Here is a 21873-nt window from a genome sequence, read left to right as displayed (position 1 = left end):
AATGTTGTGTATACATAATTATCATAGTACTTTAAAATGAAGAAGAACAGATAGTTTTTTAATGAGTTTGCTAGAATATTATCTAAATGAAGTGACTAAGTGTTTTGTTCTAAATAAAAACAATCTCACTTTCCAAAGAAACAACATGCAATGTGTGGTAGAAATCTCTGTGCTTCACTTTCATTTTGGGAGAGATAAATTTTCATGGTTTATTATTTTAAACGATGAGGTTTTAGAACATTACTGCTCATTGAATATCTGTGAAATAGTGAAAACAAAACAAAAGCATTTATTGTTTCCAGAAGTATTCCTTGCAAATTGTGGCTTTGAACATTGAAATATAGAGTAAGCTAGTATGTGGGAGTTATTATGTGGTTAGAAGCAGTGTGTAGATGGATATCCTTTCTATTAACTCTAATATTTAGTCAAATCTTTTAGTTTAGGCAATAATTTTTAAAGGATTATTTGCTCTGAACATTCTAAAAATGTTTGTGTTAACCAAAGTATGGCATTTGAAGTGAATAGACTTCAGGTCAAGTCTTTCCTCATCCATCTCTGGCTCATATATCTTCTGGATCCTAGAAGATCACTTAACTTCTTGAGCCTTGTTTTCCTTAGTTATAAGCCAATGTACATGGTCTATAACTCACATGGTTTATGGGAGTAAAATCACATATATGTGTTGATTACATATAATAATAATGAAATAATAGAATGACATAATTAATGATAATATTTATTATAGCCCATAATTAGTAAAACTTTTATATAATATTATTATTGTTATTATTATATGTTTACCCTATCATGAATCATTTTAAGTGCAGAGATTCTTTGTAAAGTGTAAGGTCATTACCCTTCTTTCTCTCTTTGCCTCTCCCACCATTCTTTTGTTTTGTACTCTGACATTTTCAAATTCTGTGTTCAGAATTGTTTGTCAATATTGTGCTTATAATATATTTGAGAATGCATTATAGCTTCATATTGAAGATGACATTCAACTTGTGGTTGTGTTTCATTGGTTTTCTTATCAGTGATATTTGTAATCCTGTCATGGGAGAAGAGATATTTCCAGAAGAGTGTTCCAAGTTCCCAGATAGACATTGGAACTTGATTTAGGACAATTGGGGTCCTTGTTCTACTGATGAAAAAGAATTTTAACATGTGTCAGTACAGGCACATATTTATTTAGAAACACCGTCTTAAGAGTGAGAGAAGCATTTTGGTGGTTCCTGGCTCCTCTTTTAAAGGAAACTTGGTGAGGCTGGGTATGGGAAGGTATTAAGGATGACATCAGGCTGGTGATTATAAAATGATTTATGGTACTGGTCATTCTTAGGATCTTTAGTTTGATGTGGTCTCCATTATATTTTCTTAACATCTTTTTTTAAAAATTTAATCTATTTATTGGTGTGCTAATTAGCAGTGCATCAGGTAGGTTTGCAGATATCCCAGAAACTTGGGAGTGAGTCTCCTGGGAAAGACACTGGTTTAAGGAGAGACAGGCCTAGAAATATCTATAGATGCTCAGATTAAAATTTTATTTTCTTGTCCTTTCTTTATGTCCCCTTTCTACCTATTTTTAATTTTTTTATCCTACCTTAGTCCTTTTTTTAAAAATATTTTTTAGTTGTAAATGGACACAATACCTTTATTTGTTTATTCATTTTTTTTTAATGTGGTACTAAGGATCGAACCCAGGGTTCCACATGTGCTAGGCAAGTGCTCTACCATTGAGCCACAACCCAGCCCCACCTTAGTCCTTTTTAGAAGAAAAATTAGTCTCTCACAATTGATTTCCATTTTGAATGCTCTGGGAAGAAATATTTTTAAAAATGTACTGGTGTTTGTGGTTATAATAATTGGATTGGCTTGGTGGTAGAATTACTAGGTAATTAGAAGTTGTATCAGTTCATATATATACTTGGTATATTGTGGAATACTGATTAAATGTAAAGTGGTTATATCTGGGTATTGGAACAATGGATGATTTTTAAATATTCTGTATTATGTTACTTGAATTATGTTTAATAGTTATATGTATGTTTGCAATATAAAAACTATCAGTGATAAAGAGCTAAAGATTTTGTCTAAAAGTAATCTATATGCTAGATAAGAAACTTGTGTAACTTGAATTTTTGTTTTTGTCTATATAATGTTGACATATTGGGTTCATCATTTATCCAGTAAACTAGGTATTAGGTATTATGACAGTCTAAGGTTTAAAATAGTACTTTGAGTACAGGATTAAGTTGTGAAATATTCTATTTCAGAATAGTTTTTCATCCATGAAATAGCATTCCTGTGTTCATTTCTGTTTACCAGATGAGAGGTTGATAAGTGCAAACAAAAAGTTCCACATTTGTTATGGCCCATTTTTATAAATATTCTCCTTTGTAAATTTGCATATGTTCAAAGATTTTATGATAATTCCAGAGTGCTTGGGACCATTACTTTGAGATGAGCAAAGCAAAGATAAAAAATAAATGTCTGCATAAATGATAATTAATTTTTCACAATACTAAATAATTAATTAATAATTAATATTCACTTTTTTTTAAAAACCATCTAAACCACTAAAGCAGAGTTCTTAAGGCCTTTGTAACAAAGAAGTCTTTCAATGAAGGTATTTTGGTAGTGTGTGGGGTAGGATTCCTGGCTCTAATAAGAAGCAAATTGATGCCTAGAATCTATGTCTTGTGAAGATCAGTTTTGAATGCCTTTGCAATCTGCAGAGTTAGATAATTTCCACAAAAAAATAAATATTTTTATTAGTGCATTCTAGTTATACATAATAGTTGTGTTCATTTTGACATACATACATAGAATTCAATTTGCTCCATTTCAGTCCCTGGTGCCTCCCTTACTCCCTCCCCATCTACTTCCCCTATTCCCATTCATCTACTGATCTTCTTCTATTTATTTATTTATTGTTTAGTCAGTGCTTTGTGGATTTACATGAAGGTGGAGTTCACTGTTGTATATGTATATATGTATATAGTATAATTTTATCAAATTAATTCTGTAATGCTTTGTTCTTTTTCCCATTCCTCCTCCCTCTCAATCTCCTTCTTCTACTCTTGATCTTCCCTTTGTCCTTATGAAATCTGATCCCCCTCCTCTTTTTCCCTTACTTTGCTCTAGCTTCTGCATATGAGATAAAATATTCCACCCTCGATTTTCTAAGTCAGGCTTTTTTTCACTTAGCATAATGTTCTCAAATTCTATCCATTTACCTGAAAACTGCCATAATTTTACTCTTTTTTATGGCTAGTAAAATTCCCTATGTGTGTGTATACATATATGTATATATGTATGTATATATACATACATGAATATGTATGTATATTTGCATGTGTATGTGTGTGCACGTGTGCACCACATTTTTCTTAACCCATTCATCTGTTGACAGGTACCTAGGCTGGTTCCATATCTTGGCTATTGTGAGTTGTGCTGCTATAAATATTGATATGGCTGTATCACATATATGCTTATTTTAGTTCTTTTGGATAAATACTGAGGAGTATGATAACTGGGTCATATGGTGATTATATTCCTATTCTTTTGAAGAATCTCCATACTGCCTTACATATTGGTTGTACTAATCTGCAGTCCCACCAATTGTGCAAGTATACCTTTGCCTCCACATCCTCACCAGCATTTATTATTATTTGTATTGTTGTTGCTTGCCATTCTAACTGGAGTGAGATTGAATCTCAATGTAGTTTTGATTTGTATTTCCCTAGTTCCAGGGATGCTGACTATTTTTTCATATATCTGTTGGCTTTTTTTTTTTTTTTTTTGGCCATTTTAATTTCTTCTTTTCCACAAATATTTTGTTTGGCATTTTAGTATTGTTGAAAACTTTCATGTGGTTATTGTTATTGAAAAAAATGAATATATATTTCATTGAAGAATCTTTATTTTTGGTCTATTGTAAATTTTTAGATCAGGCTGTGCTGATGGGGGCTTTCTGGGCTGAGTTTTCCTTGTCTTCCTTAGTTTGCCATAGACTCCCCTGGGCTTATTCACTTACTTATATAATTTGTCTGATTGTCATAAGCATTTTCCTGTGTGAATCTTTGCCTAAGCATTTTTGCCGGTTTTATAGATCAGGTTGTAAGGAACAGGTTTTGAGAGCCTTAACACACACTGATAAGTATTTTATAATCCTTTAATAACAAACTTGACAACAATCAGTTCATCTTATCGTTCTAAAACACATACTGTAGACTCACCTAATTTCAACCCTTCTAATGGATTCCCTCCTAGATTTTTGGTGTATCTTTTGCATGATCTTGGCTTGGCCTTTCCCCTCAAGGTCTTTTCTACTGGCAACTTCTGCAACCAAACTGAATCTCACCCAGCTACATCTCACCTCTGAGCCCTGCATGGTCTGTTGGCTGGAGTGCTGTTCTGCTGATACTGCCGTTTACAGGTGACAAGTCCTGCTTCTTACATGTTGAAGAATAACATTAGAGAAGCATGCTGAGTCAAGCATATAAAGCAGGGTTAATATAAAAAGGGGTAACATAGACTTCTCCCAAGAGGGAGAAGCGAGCCATAGCCGGTATCCTGGTATCCCAAGAAGTGAGGGAATTCTGCCTTTTTATATGTCCTAGGCTTCATTTGTTCTCCTACTCTCTTGCCCTTTTCTTTCTCCTTCCTGCATATGTGACTAGGCCCAGGAGAGGCTTGGTGGGATGGCCTAAAGGTGAGAAGCAGATGGGCTGGAGGGGCCAAGGTGAAATTATATGGGTAAGAAGGGGGCATAATTAACAACTTTTATAACTCCTTGTAGGAAGGGACAATTCCTGGGACAGTTTACCTTGGCAACAGGTTGGAGCAGGGCAGGTTATCTAGAATAAGGGTGGAGGAAGGGCTCTGAGGGCATTTCAATCCCTCAGTGTGCAGTCTCCAACTTCCCAGACTTTAATTGGCCTCCTTGGTGGGGCCTGACTTGATTTACCTAACTATACTGACTACTTGTCTAATTCTAGCTTCACTAACCTTGTTGATTTCAGTGAAGGAATGACACAGATTCTCCCACCTGCTCTCAACTGTCCCCCAAAGCCCCCAAATTATGAATGTTTTAAATTACAATAAGCCTCTCCATATACTTTTTTCTTACCACATTTTCTATTTGTGATAGAAATTGGAACATTTATAGAAATAATAGGAAGACCAGGCAATGTTAGTAAAATCTGAAAGTTTTATAGATCACATTATATTATTTTTAATTTTAAAGATATCATTTCACATAGACATTAACTAAATATTAGTTTATGAATATTGACATAGTAAATCTTGCAACATAGTGATTTTTTAAATGTAGTGACCAGTAAAACTTGATAGAAACTCCATTTTCTAATGTTTGAGTCTTGAAAAATAAGTTCATGCATCTGAAATAATATCAAAAAAATCTCTGAATAATTATTCATATTTTGTGTCAGTGTTACTAATCACAAATAGACTCCTAATAGGTTCTCAAAAATAGAATTTTAATTTACACACTCAAAAACCCCAATTTAGAGTTGGCTTCAAGCCTAATGTAACATTAGAATCATGCTCATTAGAGATTCCTATTCTTTCCTCCCCTGTCTTCCATTTCAAATTATTACTGGTTTCTTTTCTTTTTTCCAGTGATTATATCCACTGTACTTTCTCTTTTGAAATCATATGACAGCTATTTTAAGTATATTTATGATGTTAGTTAGGGTACTTATTTATTTGCCATAATAACTTATGTCTATATTTGCTAGGTCTGAGTTTATATACTCATTTAAAACTTTTTCCATTGATATATTTCTAATAAATAACCAGAACAGACACATAAACATTTGTATGGGTGTGTGTGCACATACACACCACACACACACACACCTTGAATTTGTTCCCACTTGTTGGTTGCCTGTGTCTTCCTTTCATATGTACCATATGCTTTATTTGAACCCACACCCAAGGGAAAGAATCTTTCATGTGGGTTTTGAATAGAAAAGATGTTCATAATCCTCCATTATCTATTTTAAGAAATGGTGATTGATAACAGTTTCAGAAATGTTCTCTTCTCACTTATTTAAAGCAAATTGTATTTCTCTTTTCTGTGTACATTATAGTTTTAACAGATAAGAGAATGTTTTGTTAGAGGACAGTTTACTACATTGGTCTTCAGACAGGTTCTCATATTAAGGCATAAAATTAATGAAGAAGGAGCTACAGAGCATTGTTACATTTTTAGGTGTAAGAAAGAAATTCAGTAGAGCTGGGCACAGTGGGTGTGAGCCTGTATTCCTAGCCACCCTGGAGGCTGTAGCAGGAGGGTCAGCCAACCTCAGCAACTTAGGGAGGCCCTAAGCAATTTAGTGAGAAATAAACAAAACAAAAGAAAAAAAGTCTGGGGATGTAGCTCAGTGGGTTCAATCTCCAGTACACTCCTGAAAAAAAAAAAGATCAATAAAAATATGACTATTTTCCCCAAAGAATTCTTAGAATCAGTTTGTAAATATTTAGTTAAGAACAATAAGAAATAGGAATATAGAATTGATTATTTTTATTTTCTAAAGCAGTAACTCTACTGTCATGTGATTATGGCCCAATAGAAGAAGAACTATAAGAGCTATTGTTGTGGATATTACTAATCCCTGTGGGAATTTACCAGTACAGTGTGCCTTCCTGCCAGAGTGATTCAGTTCTCTTACAACTCTTAATTCTAAAAGAATATTTAGATGAAAAATTACTGATGATATAGAACACTTTCAGCATAATAAATATTTCATAAATCAATATCTAATAAATGAATAATTTGTTTTCAGAATAAAAAATGTTTCTTGAATGATCAAATGACCAATGAAAAAGGCAACATTATGCCATATTTATAAAAAAATTCCTGTTGTTTCTTCTGAAGAGGGTCACTTTTTAAGGTAAAAAAAAGAATAAGTAATTTTTTTTCATAAGAGTATTTTCACCTTCATGTAATTGGGTCACAAGAAAAGTGCACAAAGAGAAATTTAGTATGTGACAGAAATGTTAAGTTTTCCTGTTTGTTCCCAATAAGATATAGTTTAGTACATGTAGCAAATTAAGAAGTAGTAGTCATCTAATACTAGGCAATAGATTATTTCTAAATAATGTAATCATTATGAAAAATAATTGTATGCTGAAGTTCAAAAAACTTAATTAGTGGAGGAATATTTATAGGTTTCACTTTCCTTTCTGGACATTACAACATGCTTCTGCTTTTAGTCTCTCAACATTTTCTCTGTTGGTCAGTATCATAATCTAGTTGTGCCATAGGCTTTGATTTGAGTTTGAGAAACATTTAGAGTGGTCATCTAAGTATGTCCAGAATTTTCTACATGAAGCCTGAAGAATGAATAGGGATTGTAAAAAAAGCTCCCAGCAGGCTCATTGTGCGATATAAATGTCTCACTAGGAGAAATACCGCTGATGCAAAAACTACACGGGTGGTTCTGGTTAATGAATTGTGTTTTGTAGCCCGTGGGATTTTTTTTAACCACTCCAAAATCTGCCTTCCCACTGTTCCTTTCACTGCATCCCTGGATTTGAAGTATTGTTATGATGAAGTCCCTTTTGTTTTCTTTTATGCTCTAGAGTTGGAACTATGAAAGGCAGATTCATTTATTGTTTAGTTGAATCAGTATGACTGCAATTCCACAAACAAATTGGACTTCAGTTAATAGTGCTTTGTCATAAATAAACTTGGAAGAGATTGGATTCTCTCTCCCAGCTGATACACTTCAGCTGTGCCTTAAAATCTTCCTCTAAAAGGGACTGATTTATTGTAGAACTGATTGATCACTGAGAACACACACCTGTCCTTGTTCTGCTCTATTGTTGCTGTCTCTATTTCCCTAAAGCATATTCAGCAAAAGTTTATGGTAAGGGAAACTCATATTCTATTTTCTGAACTATTGTTTTCATTTTATTCTCCGTTTAAAACAATCAGCTCTATGATACACAGCCTTCTCAATAAAGATTCTTCATGATCTGGAAAGAAAATCTATTTCATAGATGTAGAGCATTTTCCATGGTTGGGTCAGGAGAATCATATTTTTCACATATAATGTTAGTACATCTTAAAATTTAACAACATGTTTTTCTAGAGGCTGCAACTACCTTATCAATACCTGCAAATACCTCTTTTAATTTACAGTGAAATTTTTGTTTTATTCACTAAAGTGAATTTACTTCATTTTGTTTCACATTATTCAGTTCCATAAATCTTCTGAAGACATTGAAAATATGGTATTTTCTTCCTTGACTGGAAAAGCATTCAACTTTTATTTATTTATTTATTTATTTGGGTACTGGGGATTGAACTAAGGGGCACTTAACCACTGAGCCACATCTCCAGCCTTATTTTGTATTTTTTATTTAGAGACAGGGACTTACTGAGTTGCTTAGCACCTCATTTTTGCTGAGGCTAGCTTGGAACTCTTTATCCTCCTGTCTCAGTCTCTGGAGCTTCTGGGATTACAGGCGCTCTCCCCTACACCCGGCTGCATTCAACTGTATAAGTATAAAATTATACTTGATACTTATAGTATTAAAATAATAATTAAAGCATAACATACATTTGGCTCAACCTATAGAACTTAAGTTAAAAATTCATAACAAGTAGCATTTTGTTTCCTTGATTAAAATAATTTTTGTGGTCATTTATACTATATTGATAAATGATAAAGATCATTTGAAGCACAAGTTTGTCCTTGTCAAATAGGTTAGTTTAACTTTAAATTTTTAAGCTTTCTTTTTCTTTTTTTTTTAAATTTTTTATTGTTGGCTGTTCAAAACATTACATAGTTCTTGATATATCATATTTCACACTTTGATTCAAGTGGGTTATGAGCTCCCATTTTTACCCCATATACAGATTGCAGAATCACATCAGTTTCACATCCATTGATTTACATATTGCCATACTAGTGTCTGTTGTGTTCTGCTGCCTTTCCTATCCTCTACTATCCCCCCTCCCCTCCCCTCCCCTCTTCTCTCTCTGCCCCCTCTACTGACATTCATTTGTCCCCCTTGTATTATTTTTCCCTTTCCCCTCACTTCATCTTGTATGTACTTTTGTATAACTCTGAGGGTCTCCTAACATTTCCATGCAATTTCCCTTCTCTCTCCCTTTCCCTCCCACCTCTCATCCCTGTTTAATGTTAATCTTCTTCTCATGCTCTTCGACCCTACTCTGTTCTTAGTTACTCTCCTTATATCAAAGAAGATATTTGGCATTTGTTTTTTAGGGATTGGCTAGCTTCACTTAGCATAATCTGCTCTAATGCCATCCATTTCCCTGTAAATTCTATGATTTTGTCATTTTTTAATGCAGAGTAATACTCCATTGTGTATAAATGCCACATTTTTTTTTATCCATTCATCTATTGAAGGGCATCTAGGTTGGTTCCACCGTCTTGCTATTGTGAATTGTGCTGCTATGATCATTGATGTGGCAGTATCCCTATAGTATGCTCTTTTAAGGTCCTCAGGGAATACTCCGAGAAGAGCGATAGCTGGGTCAAATGGTGGTTCCATTCCCAGCTTTTGATACTTTCTACCTTTAATTTGAGGTAAATACTATATCCATTGTTACAGCTTAGATATGTTAATACATAGAATTGTTGAATGACCTCAAAATCATATAGCTAAGTTGTAGAACCTGAATATGCATTGGTTTTCTGTCTAGTTCTACACAAGCCCTTTGGAGAGGGTAGTATGCCATGTGCTCCAGATGCCAAACAGAGAACTACAGGATTTGTTTGCCCAGCTCCATTTTGTGAATGGAAATACTTACTTGTACCTTTATATATTGTGCTTCAGGGAGAAATGTAACAAGGTAATTGGACTGACTACCAATGCAAATTGGGTCAATAACCTCACCTATAAAAGCTATCCCTTATAATAGACTTGACAGTATCACAGATCTATTAAAAAAAAATGGAACCATCCCCAACGTGAAGTAATGGGAGTGTCAGGTATACAACACATGGTACAATCCTTCCTTTTAATTACCAATTGAGAACAAAATCCAATTTTGCAGCTGGTCCTTCTTCATTTTATTTGCCTTGACCAAAGCTCATACCTAAGGGGTTTGAAACATGACAGACAACAGGTGTGAATATGTATCTAATAATTGATTGCAGTTTCTGTCCTTTCTTTAAAAATTGTCTATATTGAAAACAGATGTAATGCTAATAAAATATCTTTCCCCCCATGTGTAATATGCTTTCCAATTCATGGTTAGATTATATATATGAATCAAACCAGAAACTTAAATTTTAAGTCAAGTTATTAAATTATTCTTGCTAGAAGAATGGATTTTGAAGGAATGATGAGTTTCAGTTAAGTGAAATTGGCAAGTGGTTGTTAATTATAGCCTAGTATAACATTGATTTGTGACTAGGAGAAATGAAAACATAGCAGGAAAAGTGCATCCTTAAGGAAACATTCTGTATTATTGATGCACTTTGTTTCCTTAACAGTCACTACAAAAACTTTATTTGAATTGAAATTTGATTGTACTAAGGGGGAAGTCCATTTATTGTCAATTTTAAAACATTGATTACTGTGAAATTAAGATGGTAATCCCAAATTATTAGTAACTATTAATAACTAATTCTACCACTCTTCTTTAAAGACAAAAGGTGTTTTATTATATACAAGATCCCTTTTTTAATAGCAAAAGTTACAAAATACCACTTAATTACATTTAGTAAGAACAGTTAGGCTTACTCATTGTGCAGATTTAACAGACTATTGAAACAAAATCAGTTGATTTGACTTCTTTTTTCCCACTCCATTTTTTCCAGTGGCTGTAACTCTCCTCTTCTTGCCCAATTAATGGGATTTGGCAGTAAAACATAAGCAGTTGAAAAAAATGTGGGAGAAGATTAAGTTTTCTGGATTTCATAAAGGATCACCAGAGATAAAGAGATTGTAAAAGAGGTGGTCTTATATCAGGCTGATATTCTGTGTTAGGCACTTGTCTATTTTCTATCAGAGACAAGTGGACCTAAATTTAAAACCTTTGCCTTAAGAGTATTATTTTTGTTTTTATAGGTTTTTGATAAATGTGATGAATTCAGCCAAGTAGGTGTTCATAATTCTTGCACATTTCATATTTGTTTTGTTGTTATGTATGAGAACATGAGATTCAAATTATACTCAATGTTTGTGAAAATTAACAGTGGACAGTGGTTTGATGTTTAATTACCATAAATTAGGCTTTATAGAAATTAGTGCCTTAGAGACTGACTACAGGTTTTTGAGTTCTGAGAGTACTGACTTTTATAGATGACATTTGTGTAAAGAAAATAAGTTATGGAGATGATTCCAGGGAAAATAAGTGTATTTACTCATAGATGTAGCTTGATTTATAAGTTTGGCATAGGATAATGTTGATCGGAATGTGAATTTGAACCAGTCATTGAAGTTCCAGTTCGTATAGGCCTGGAATTAGTCCAAATTTACACATGAGACAGCTGATTTCTCTCCCTCACTCCCCTGCCCCGATATATAATTGTCTAGTCAGACCATTTTATGATTTATAAATCATTTTAATGATTTCCAGAGGCATTGGAAGGTTACTGTTACTGTAAGCATTGTGACATTTACCTGATTCTTCTTCTGTAGGCTAGCTGATGGATATCTTGATATTCTGTAAATTCTCTACCCCCATAAAGAAAGCTATTATTACTACAGTTATACTAAGTATATTACATGCATTTTCAGATTAATTTGTTTTAATTAATTAATTAAGTTTTCTTGTGCCTATTATACAATTGTAAAAATTTTAAAGAATTCAAGGAACTTACTCAAGGTTTTATAGGTGCTAACTGGCAAAATTTGGACCTAAACTCAGTCTAGTTGCAAAATCTTGACTTTTTCACACACTGTTATGAATTATTTAAATATATTTATACTATATTTGTTTACTTATATTTAAATAATTTTCACACATTGATGTTTTACCTTCCATGGGATCATTATCACTCTAAAACCTTCCTTCTATATCTTTTTGTTGTGTGTCTTACTTCAGAGTAAGTTAAAATATTGAATCAGTGAATGTGCTGTGTTAATCATAAAACTGAAAAAGAAAAGAATCTTCCAGTCAACTGGGACAAGTCACAATAAATAATTTTAGGAAAGATTTTTATAAGATATCAGTTTCTAAAAAAAGTATGGAATTCCTCACGAATTTGTGTGTCATCCTTGTTCAGAGGCCCTGCAAATCTCCTTTGTATTAGTCCAATTTTAGTATATGTACTACTGAAATGAGCACAGATTATTCAGTTTTTTAAGGCTTAGGATAGCATTGGGGTTTGTTTTCCAATTTCTTTAAATGAGTTACCCTTTCTAATTTTGAATAGTATCAAAATAAGAAACTATGAGGTACTTTTAAGGTATATTCACTCAATATTTATCATTTATTTTAGGAGCACTATGTGGCAGGCATTGTTCTTGTGCATAGAAATATTAAATTCTTCAAATAAGATATTTTTTCTTATTTTGTGAATTATATCTTTTTTCCTTTGTCTGTTTTAAAATTTTTATAAATTCTTTCAGAAACTTCGGTATTGTAGATTCTTATTTTCTATGACCAGACAATGTCCATTGAATTGTATTAGAATATTTCAGCCTAAATGGAATTACATGGACTAGATTTATATTTCTGCCTCAAAATAACTAAAATGAACAAGTACACATGTGAAAGATTAGTTTTCACACATTTGATAAATTGCAGCTAAAACTGTGATTACTTAAGAATGGAAAAATGAACTAAGCCCTATAATTGTGCCAGCTTACTGCCAATAGAGATTTTCCAGTACTTGGCACAGGAAAGAAAACCCATGTGAAACTTAGCAGCTTCCCAGGGTTCACATAACTGAACTGGGAGTCTGGGGAGGTCTGGTAGTTAAAGTTTGCAGGGCAGAGTACAAGATTTAGAGAAAGATATAGAAACAAAAACTATAAAGATTTAAAGAAATCTACATTAGATACTTTTGCTGTGTATCAATCAGCACATCAGGAAACTATAGATGGATGACACCTTAATTATCTCAAAAAGAACACAGGGAACAATCCTCAGAATTCACAGAATAATTTGTGTTTACATCAGACAGAAAATGGAAAACCTTCATAATTAATAAAGTCCTTTCATAGTCAGACCACTGCCCTAGCAATGAAACAACTTCAGGCCTAGATTTGACATTGCTTCAGTTCTTTCTAATAAAGCTTGAAAGCAAACTTCTATATGAGTAACTGTTGCCAAGTAACTTAACTGTTTTCCAAACAAAGCTTAGGAATGCTAAGAACACAAGAATATCTAGTTCTTCAAAAGGTTAAGTTCATAATGTTTAAAATCTAATAAAAATTACTAGTTATGTAAATACACAGGAAACCATGATTCATAATGAGTAGAAAACTAACAAAACAAACAAAAATGTCTAGAAATGACACAAATGATAGAAGTAGTACATAGTAATGATAGGTGTATCAAAAGAGTTACTATTACCTTTTATCTGTTCAAGAAAGTAAAGATTAAATATACTAAGATTAAATATAAATATTGAAGATATGAAAAATATACAAATCTAACTTCTAGAGATAAATAATATAGTGTCTAAGCTGAAAAGTTCCTGGGTATAAAGCAGTGAACACCCCATAAGAAAAGATCAAGAGGTGGACAGTATAGTTATTTATAGAAATTACCCAAATGAACCACAGAGAGAAAAATTAGTAAAAAGTATATCAGTGATCTGTGAGACAATTTCCAGTGGCTCAATATATGTACAATTGAAGTGTAAGTGGAGGAGGAGGAAGAGGAGAAAGATGAATTAAGACATAAATATTTCAAAAAATAATGGGAAAGAGAGAAAAAATAATTAAAAACTATAAACTCAGATCCAACAAACTCAGAGGCCAAGAAAATGATATCAAGGTATTTCATAATCAAATTGCTTAATACCACTGATAAGGAGAATACTTTAAAAATTCAGATAAGAGACATATAAAGTAAGGATGGCAAGAGATTTTTTTAACTGGGAATAATATAATACAGATACAAGGAAATAACATTTTTAAAGTATTAAAAGAGAGGGGCTGGGTTGTGGCTCAGTGGTAGAGTGCTTGCCTAGTGTGAGGCCCTGGGTTCAATCCTCAGCATCACATAAATATCAATGAATAAAATAAAGCTATTAATAAAAGTGTTAAAAGAGAGAAACTACCAATGCAAAATTATCTTTCCAAAATAAAGATAAAATGAAAACTTGCTTATGCATAGTGAAGTTGAAGCAATTAATCACTGGCATGCTGTGGTGAAGGAAATGTTTTTAAAAAGTACTTCAGACAAAAGAAAAATGTTATCAGATGGAAACAGACTATAGAAAGGAAGAAAGAGCACTGGAGATGGTAAAATTTCCATAAATCAATAAGCATATGGAAGATTTGAATGCTTTTCATATGGTACAACTGACATTTACATAATACTCCATCCAACACAGTAAAAATCATATTCTTTTCAAGCACATAGGAAATTACCAGGATCAACTATATTCTGGATGTAAAATAAGACCCAATATAATAAAAAGATTGTGCATCATACCAACATACTTTTTCAGTTTAATGGAATTAAATTAGGAATCGATAACAAATACCTTGAAAATTCCAACATATTTGAAAATGAAATAATACTTCTACAAATTACTCACTTTAAAGAAGAAATCAGAAACAAATGAAGAAAATGTTTTGAATTGAATGAAAATGAAAACACATCATAATTTGTTGAATGTAAATAAAGCAATACTTGGAAATTTATAGCACTAATTATATGAGTACTCCAATCCTACTATATTAAAGTCACTAATTACTGGATAATTTATCCTTCTTAGTTTCCCCAAATAATTCTGCCTATGGAGGGATCTTTTAGTTACTGAGTAAGCATAATATTTAATTTTCAATATGGTGCTGCAAAGCGATTGATGTGTAAAAATTATATGCTATATTTGGAATTCCTGAATTTTAACATTTAAACTTTATTAGGTATTATTTTCTAATTATGTCAAATAGTCAGAATATTGGTTGGTTACTTTTTAATCTATTTCATAGAAGTTGAATATGGATTTCAGAAGAACTGTCTTCTGTTATCTAAGTTCATGCTATCAGTGCTGGCACTAAACATCAATAAATGTTTGATCTGACACTGATCAAACATATTTTTATGAATCTTTATTTTTCAAGTGTAAAATTCACATTTTGGAAACATTTTTGCATCCTGAATAAAATAATTATTTGTAAATTTTTTCTTAGTCATCTCAGTGAAATGATCATAAATTGAATTGATCAAATACCTCTGATTTCATTTGCTTATTTCCCCAAATTCTGATTTTGTTTGAATATCGGAGAGTATTTTGGATCAAATTCTATTACAAAGGAGATTTTAAGGTATTTGATTTGGAATTTTTAAAATGAGATCACATTTTAAAAATTTTAAGGTATTAAAATTTGGAATTTTAAAATGAGATCACATTTTCTTTTTACATACAAATCAGCCAAGCAATTATACAAGACCAATTATTTAGAATGATAAGCTTTGCTTTAAACATTAGAGTTTATATTTCTTATTATTATATAAGGAAATTACTTATTTTAAAAATTGGCTAACTTGGGCCTCGGATTGTGGGCTCAGTGGTAGAGTACTCACCTTGCATGCGCGAGGCACTGGGTTTGATCCTCAGCACCACATAAAAACAAATAAATAAAGGTATTGTGTCCAACTACAATTGAAAAAAAAATTTTTAAAACCCCATCGGTTAACTTATTTGTCTTCATTTAATGAAATTTATTTTCAGTGTATAAAAAGTACTTTCATCTAGCAGTTACTGATCATTAAAGATGAGTTAGGTTCAGTATTTTCAACGGGAATAGAGAAATAAGAGAGATTTTTGTCGTGAAGTTGGTTACCCTAATGGGAGTGGTTTGCTGCCTGGCAAGACAGAAGTTGCAGTAAAGTGAATTATGTTCTATGATTGAGTTATAATCATAATGCTTTTAAAGCACAGAAAGCTCTATTAGTATTAGCTGGTAAGGGAACTCCTTTCCCAAGGAGTTGAGAAGGAAATTCTAGGCTCATAGAAAACATAAATATTCAAAATTGTTGACTTACACAGGGGTATGAATTGGAAGTAATGGGTGGGCATGTAAAGGTAATAGGGATAAGTTATAGAGTTTAGATTTCCTATTATATATGGGGATATACTATAGAGTGAATGACCTAATCCTATTTTCCAGTTGTGATCTGTCATTCTGAAGTTATTCTGTAGTATGTAATGGAGGAGTAACTGATGACTACAAGTGAGAAGAGTGGTTTAGAACTTCTTAGTATTTGCTGTTGGTCTGTTTTCTTTTCATTTAAAAGTTGGAAAATCTAATTTAAGGTGGGCTAACATAAATAATAAATAAATGTATTGATTTAGGAAATTCAAAATTTCTGAGCCAGACCCAGCAGACTTGAGGACTGGCCTATATAATTTTATACTGTACTGGTCTCTCAGTAGGTTATGGATTGTGAGTTCACATGACTAAATGACTTTCCTTCTTTTTTTAAATTCCCGCCCCAATGAGTCAGTATGGTGGATTAATTATGAAAAGTGTATATGTTTCTGTGAGATGTATTGCTCATTTTATTGACCTTTTTTCTTTAAACTGAAGATTCTTTGTTGACACATTATGAACTGCTCCTAGGACCATAGGTATAAAAATACTGGCAAAAATTCTGTATGCTGACTCCTATATAAAGTTTATGGAAGGATAATTTTTGTTGAATTATCATGTTTAAATTTTTGCTACTCGTTTACACTTAAAAAAGTGAATGAAGTAGTTGTGTAAATACTTAATATTGATTCATCTATTCCACATTTATTGATCATTTATTTTATTTTTATTTGTAGTAATTAGTTATATATCATAATAGAATATATTTGACATATTATACATTATGTGAAGTATAATTCTTCTTCTGGTTATACATGATGTAGAATGTCATTGGTTATACAATTATACATGCATATGCGATAGTAATATCTGATTCATGTTATTATCTTTCCTATTCCCATTCCCTTAATTTCCCTTTTTCTAATCCAAAGTACCTCTATTCTTCTCTACCTGTACTCTTTATTGTGAATTAGCATACACATATGGATTTTTTTGACATTGACTTATTTTACTTAGCATGATATTCTCCAGCTCCATCCATTCACCAGCAAATGCCATAATTTTATTCTTCTTTAAGACTGAGTAATATTCCATTGTGTATATATACCACATTTTCCTTATCCACTCACCTATTAAAGGGTACCTATGTTGGTTCCATAGTTTAGCTATTGTGAATCAGGCTATTATAAACATTGATGTGGATGTGTCATTTCTTTTTCTCATTTGTGATACTGATTGTGTATGTGAAAGTAATTTTGTTTGGTATAGTTTTTATTTTTGAGAAATGTTTTCCTAAACACTTTTGAGAACTATCTTAAGGTTAATATTGACTTGCTAGATAAATTCAGATTGATTTCCTTGATAGTACACTACAATTTGGCAGTATTCCATATAGAAAAAATTATTATACTTGACAGTTGTATCATATGATATTCCTTGAGAAACCCTCAGAAGAGTGTTTTGGTTATTTTTGGAGTGCCTACACTTACACCTTTTTATAAAGATTACAAATCACATATATACAGTACAATTTTTCATCTCTCTGGTTGTATATAAAGTATGTTCCCAATGTAATGCATTCTGCTGTCATTTATTTTTTGAAAATCAATTAAAAATTTAAAAAGAGAGAAAAAAGATTATAATACATATTTACTCATGGTTTTCTGTCTTTATTTTACTTCAACTACTCAGTCATCATTCATTTATTCTCTTCCGGTGAACAAATATTTACTAAGCTCCTACAATATGTGTTGTTCCTGGTGGATAAATAGACATGAATATTTTCCCTCATGGGACTTTTGCTGTGTTGGGAAAGACAGATTAAAAAAAAATAAGCATACTAAGTTGACAACTGGTATGAGGGGAAAAAAGGATGCATTACGAGGGAGGTTGCAGCCTACTTTAGAATGAGCCAAGTGAGCGGTCTCTCTGGGGAGATAGCATTCAGCAAGAGCTGATGGTGATTAGGAGTTGTTTTTCTTGGTAAATATTTGGAGGAAAGCCTTTACAAATACTTAGATGAGAGAAAGCTGGGTGGCTTGGAAGAATCAAAGATTTGTGGTGGTTAGGAGTGAAGACTAAGTTTGAGCAAAATAAGCTTTTGCTGTTTGGTTATTTCCATGTTTTAGAAAGTATGAAATAAAGTTCATTAAGCACTCCTGCATTAACTATAGTAGTAGGAAACATATAATAGTATAAAATATTGGAATAATTTACTTCAGCCATTTGAAAAATGAAAAAAAAAATCAGTGTTACATTTTGTCACTTATTAAGCATGTGCAGAGATAGACCCAGTAAACTGATTGCTGATAGAATATTTGAATAATTCTTGGTTTCAATATTATAGATATTTTCCTTTGTGTGTGTGTGTGTGTGTGTGTATAAATGTGTATATATACACTTATACATTTACTTGTTTAGCTGGGTTCAAATATTGAGTATATTGTTTTTTTTTTTTAATTTTTTTTATTGGTTGTTCAAAACATTATAAAGCTCTTGACATATCATATTTCATACATTAGATTCAAGTTGGTTATGAACTCCCAATTTTACCCCAAATACAGATTGCAGAATCACATCGGTTACACATCCACATTTTTACATAATGCCCTATTAGTAACTGTTGTATTCTGCTACCTTTCCTATCCTCTACCATCCCCCCTCCCTCCCCTCCCATCTTCTCTCTCTACCCCATCCACTGTAATTCATATCTCTCCTTGTTTATTTTCCCATTCCCCTCACAACCTCTTATATGTAATTTTGTATAACAATGAGGGTCTCCCTCCATTACCATGCAATTTCCCTTTTCTCTCCCTTTCCATCCCACCTCATGTATCTGTTGAATGTTAATCTTTTCTTCCTGCTCTTCCTCCCTGCTCTGTTCTTAGTTGCTCTCATTATATCAAAGAAGACATTTGGTATTTGTTTTTTAGGGATTGGCTAGCTTCACTAAGCATAATCTGCTCTAGTGCCATCCATTTCCCTGCAAATTCTATGATTTTGTCATTTTTTAGTGCTGCGTAATACTCCATGGTGTATAAATGCCACATTTTTTTTATCCATTCATCTATTGAAGGGCATCTGGGTTGGTTCCACAGTCTAGCAATTGTGAATTGTGCTGCTATGAACATCGATGTGGCAGTATCCCTGTAGTACGCTCTTTTAAGGTCTTCAGGGAAAAGTCCAAGAAGGGCAATAGCTGGGTCAAATGGTGGTTCCATTCCCAGCTTTCCCAGGAGTCTCCATACTGTTTTCCAGATTGGCCGCACCAGTTTGCAGTCCCACCAGCAATGTACAAGAGTACCCTTTTCCCCACATCCTCTCCAGCACTTGTTGTTGTTTGACTTCATAATGGCTGCCAATCTTACTGGAGTGAGATGGTATCTTAGGGTGGTTTTGATTTGCATTTCTCTGACTGCTAGAGATGGTGAGCATTTTTTCATGTACTTGTTGATTGATTGTATGTCCTCCTCTGAGAAGTGTCTGTTCAGGTCGTTGGCCCATTTGTTGATTGGGTTATTTGTTATCTTATTGTTTAATTTTTTGAGTTCTTTGTATACTCTGGATATTAGGGCTCTATCTGAAGTGTGAGGAGTAAAAATTTGTTCCCATGATGTAGGCTCCCTATTTACCTCTTTTATTGTTTCTCTTGCTGAGAGAAAACTTTTCAGTTTAAGTAAGTCCCATTTGTTGATTTTTGTTATCAACTTTTGTGCTATGGTGTCCTATTGAGGAATTTGGAGCCCGACCCTACAATATGTAGATCGGAGCCAACTTTTTCTTCTATCAGACGCAGAGTCTCTGATTTGATATCTAGCTCCTTGATCCACTTTGAGTTAACTTTTGTGCATGGCGAGAGGAGGGGATTCAGTTTCATTTTGTTGCATATGGATTTCCAGTTTTCCCAGCACCATTTGTTGAAGATGCTATCCTCCCTCCATTGCATGCTTTTAGCTCCTTTATCAAATATAAGATAGTTGTAGCTTTGTGGATTAGTCTCTGTGTCCTCTATTCTGTACCATTGGTCCACCCTCCTGTTTTGGTACCAGTACCATGCTGTTTTTGTTACTATTGCTCTGTAATATAGTTTTAAGTCTGGTATCGCTATACCGCCTGATTCGCACTTCCTGCTTAGAATTGCTTTTGCTATTCTGGGTCTTTTATTTTTCCATATGAATTTCATGATTGTTTTATCCATTTCTACAAGAAATGCCGTTGGGATTTTGATTGGCATTGCATTAAACCTATAGAGAACTTTTGGTAATATCGCCATTTTGATGATGTTAGTTCTGCCTATCCATGAACAGGGTATATTTTTCCATCTTCTAAGATCTTCTTCTACTTCTCTTTTTAGGGTTTTGTAGTTTTCATTATATAAATCTTTCACCTCTTTTGTTAGGTTGATTCCCAAGTATTTTATTTTTTTTGAGGATATTGTGAATGGAGTGTTTTTCCTCATTTCCGTTTCAGAAGTTTTGTCGCTGATATACAGAAATGCCTTTGATTTATGCATGTTGATTTTATATCCTGCCACTTTGCTGAATTCATTTATTAGTTCTAGTAGTTTTTTTGTAGACCCTTTTGGGTCTTCTAGGTATAGAATCATGTCATCTGCAAATAGTGATAATTTAAGTTCTTCCTTTCCTATTTTTATGCCTTTAATTTCTTTCGTCTGTCTAATTGCTCTGGCCAGTGTTTCGAGAACTATATTGAATAGAAGTGGTGATAGAGGGCATCCCTGTCTTGTTCCAGATTTTAGGGGGAATGCCTTCAATTTTTCTCCATTGAGAATGATGCTAGCCTGAGGCTTAGCATAGATAGCTTTTACAATGTCGAGGTAAGTTCCTGTTATCCCTAGTTTTTCTAATGTTTTGAACATAAAGGGATGCTGTACTTTGTCGAATGCTTTTTCTGCGTCTATTGAGATGATCATATGGTTCTTATTTTTAAGTCCATTGATGTGGTGAATAACATTTATTGATTTCCGTATATTGAACCATCCTTGCATCCCAGGGATGAATCCTACTTGATCATGGTGCACAATTTTTTTGATGTGCCTTTGTATCCGATTCGCCAGAATTTTATTGAGGATTTTTGCATCTATGTTCATCAGGGATATTGGTCTGTAGTTTTCTTTCTTTGAGGTGTCTTTGTCTGGTTTCAGAATCAGGGTGATGTTGGCCTCATAGAATGAATTTGGCAGAGCTCCTTCTTTTTCTATTTCCTGAAATAACTTGAAAAGTATTGGTATTAATTCTTCCTTAAAGGTTTTGTAAAACTCCGCTGTATACCCATCTGGTCCTGGGCTTTTCTTGGTTGGAAGTCTTTTGATTGCTTCTTCTATTTCATCTATTGTTATTGGTCTGTTTAAGTTGTGAGTATCCTCCTGACTCAGTCTGGGCAAATCATATGACTTAAGAAATTTATCGACATCTTCACTATCTTCTATTTTATTGGAATATAGGTTTTCAAAATAATTTCTAATTGTCTTCTGTATTTCTGTAGTGTCTGTTGTGATATTGCCTTTTTCATCCCGTATGTTAGTGATTTGAGTTCTCTCTCTTCTTCTCTTCGTTAGCATGGCTAAGGGTCTGTCTGTCGCGACCCCTTGCCCGCAAGGAAGACGCAACTCGAGAATCTTCT

General features: G+C 33.1%; 1 protein-coding gene and 1 non-coding gene across 6 annotated transcripts in view; one reads left to right on the top strand and one right to left on the bottom strand.

The window, feature by feature from the left end:
* Positions 1-21873, top strand: part of Immp2l (inner mitochondrial membrane peptidase subunit 2) — a 905321-nt gene that overhangs the window by 304814 nt on the left and 578634 nt on the right. The gene's annotated exons all lie outside the window — the stretch shown is intronic.
* LOC124086905 (U6 spliceosomal RNA) lies at positions 12195-12301 on the bottom strand. Its single transcript, XR_006849959.1, has one exon. It is a non-coding gene; the product is annotated as a U6 spliceosomal RNA (small nuclear RNA).

This window comes from Marmota monax, unplaced genomic scaffold, assembly GCF_021218885.2.
Source record: "Marmota monax isolate L192 unplaced genomic scaffold, Marmota_monax_Labrador192_F-V1.1 WCK01_AAM20220418_F8-fsc00139, whole genome shotgun sequence".
NCBI lineage: Eukaryota > Metazoa > Chordata > Mammalia > Rodentia > Sciuridae > Marmota > Marmota monax.
The sequence above is the reverse complement of the archived record's forward strand: the minus strand, read 5'-3'. Positions and strand labels throughout refer to the sequence as shown.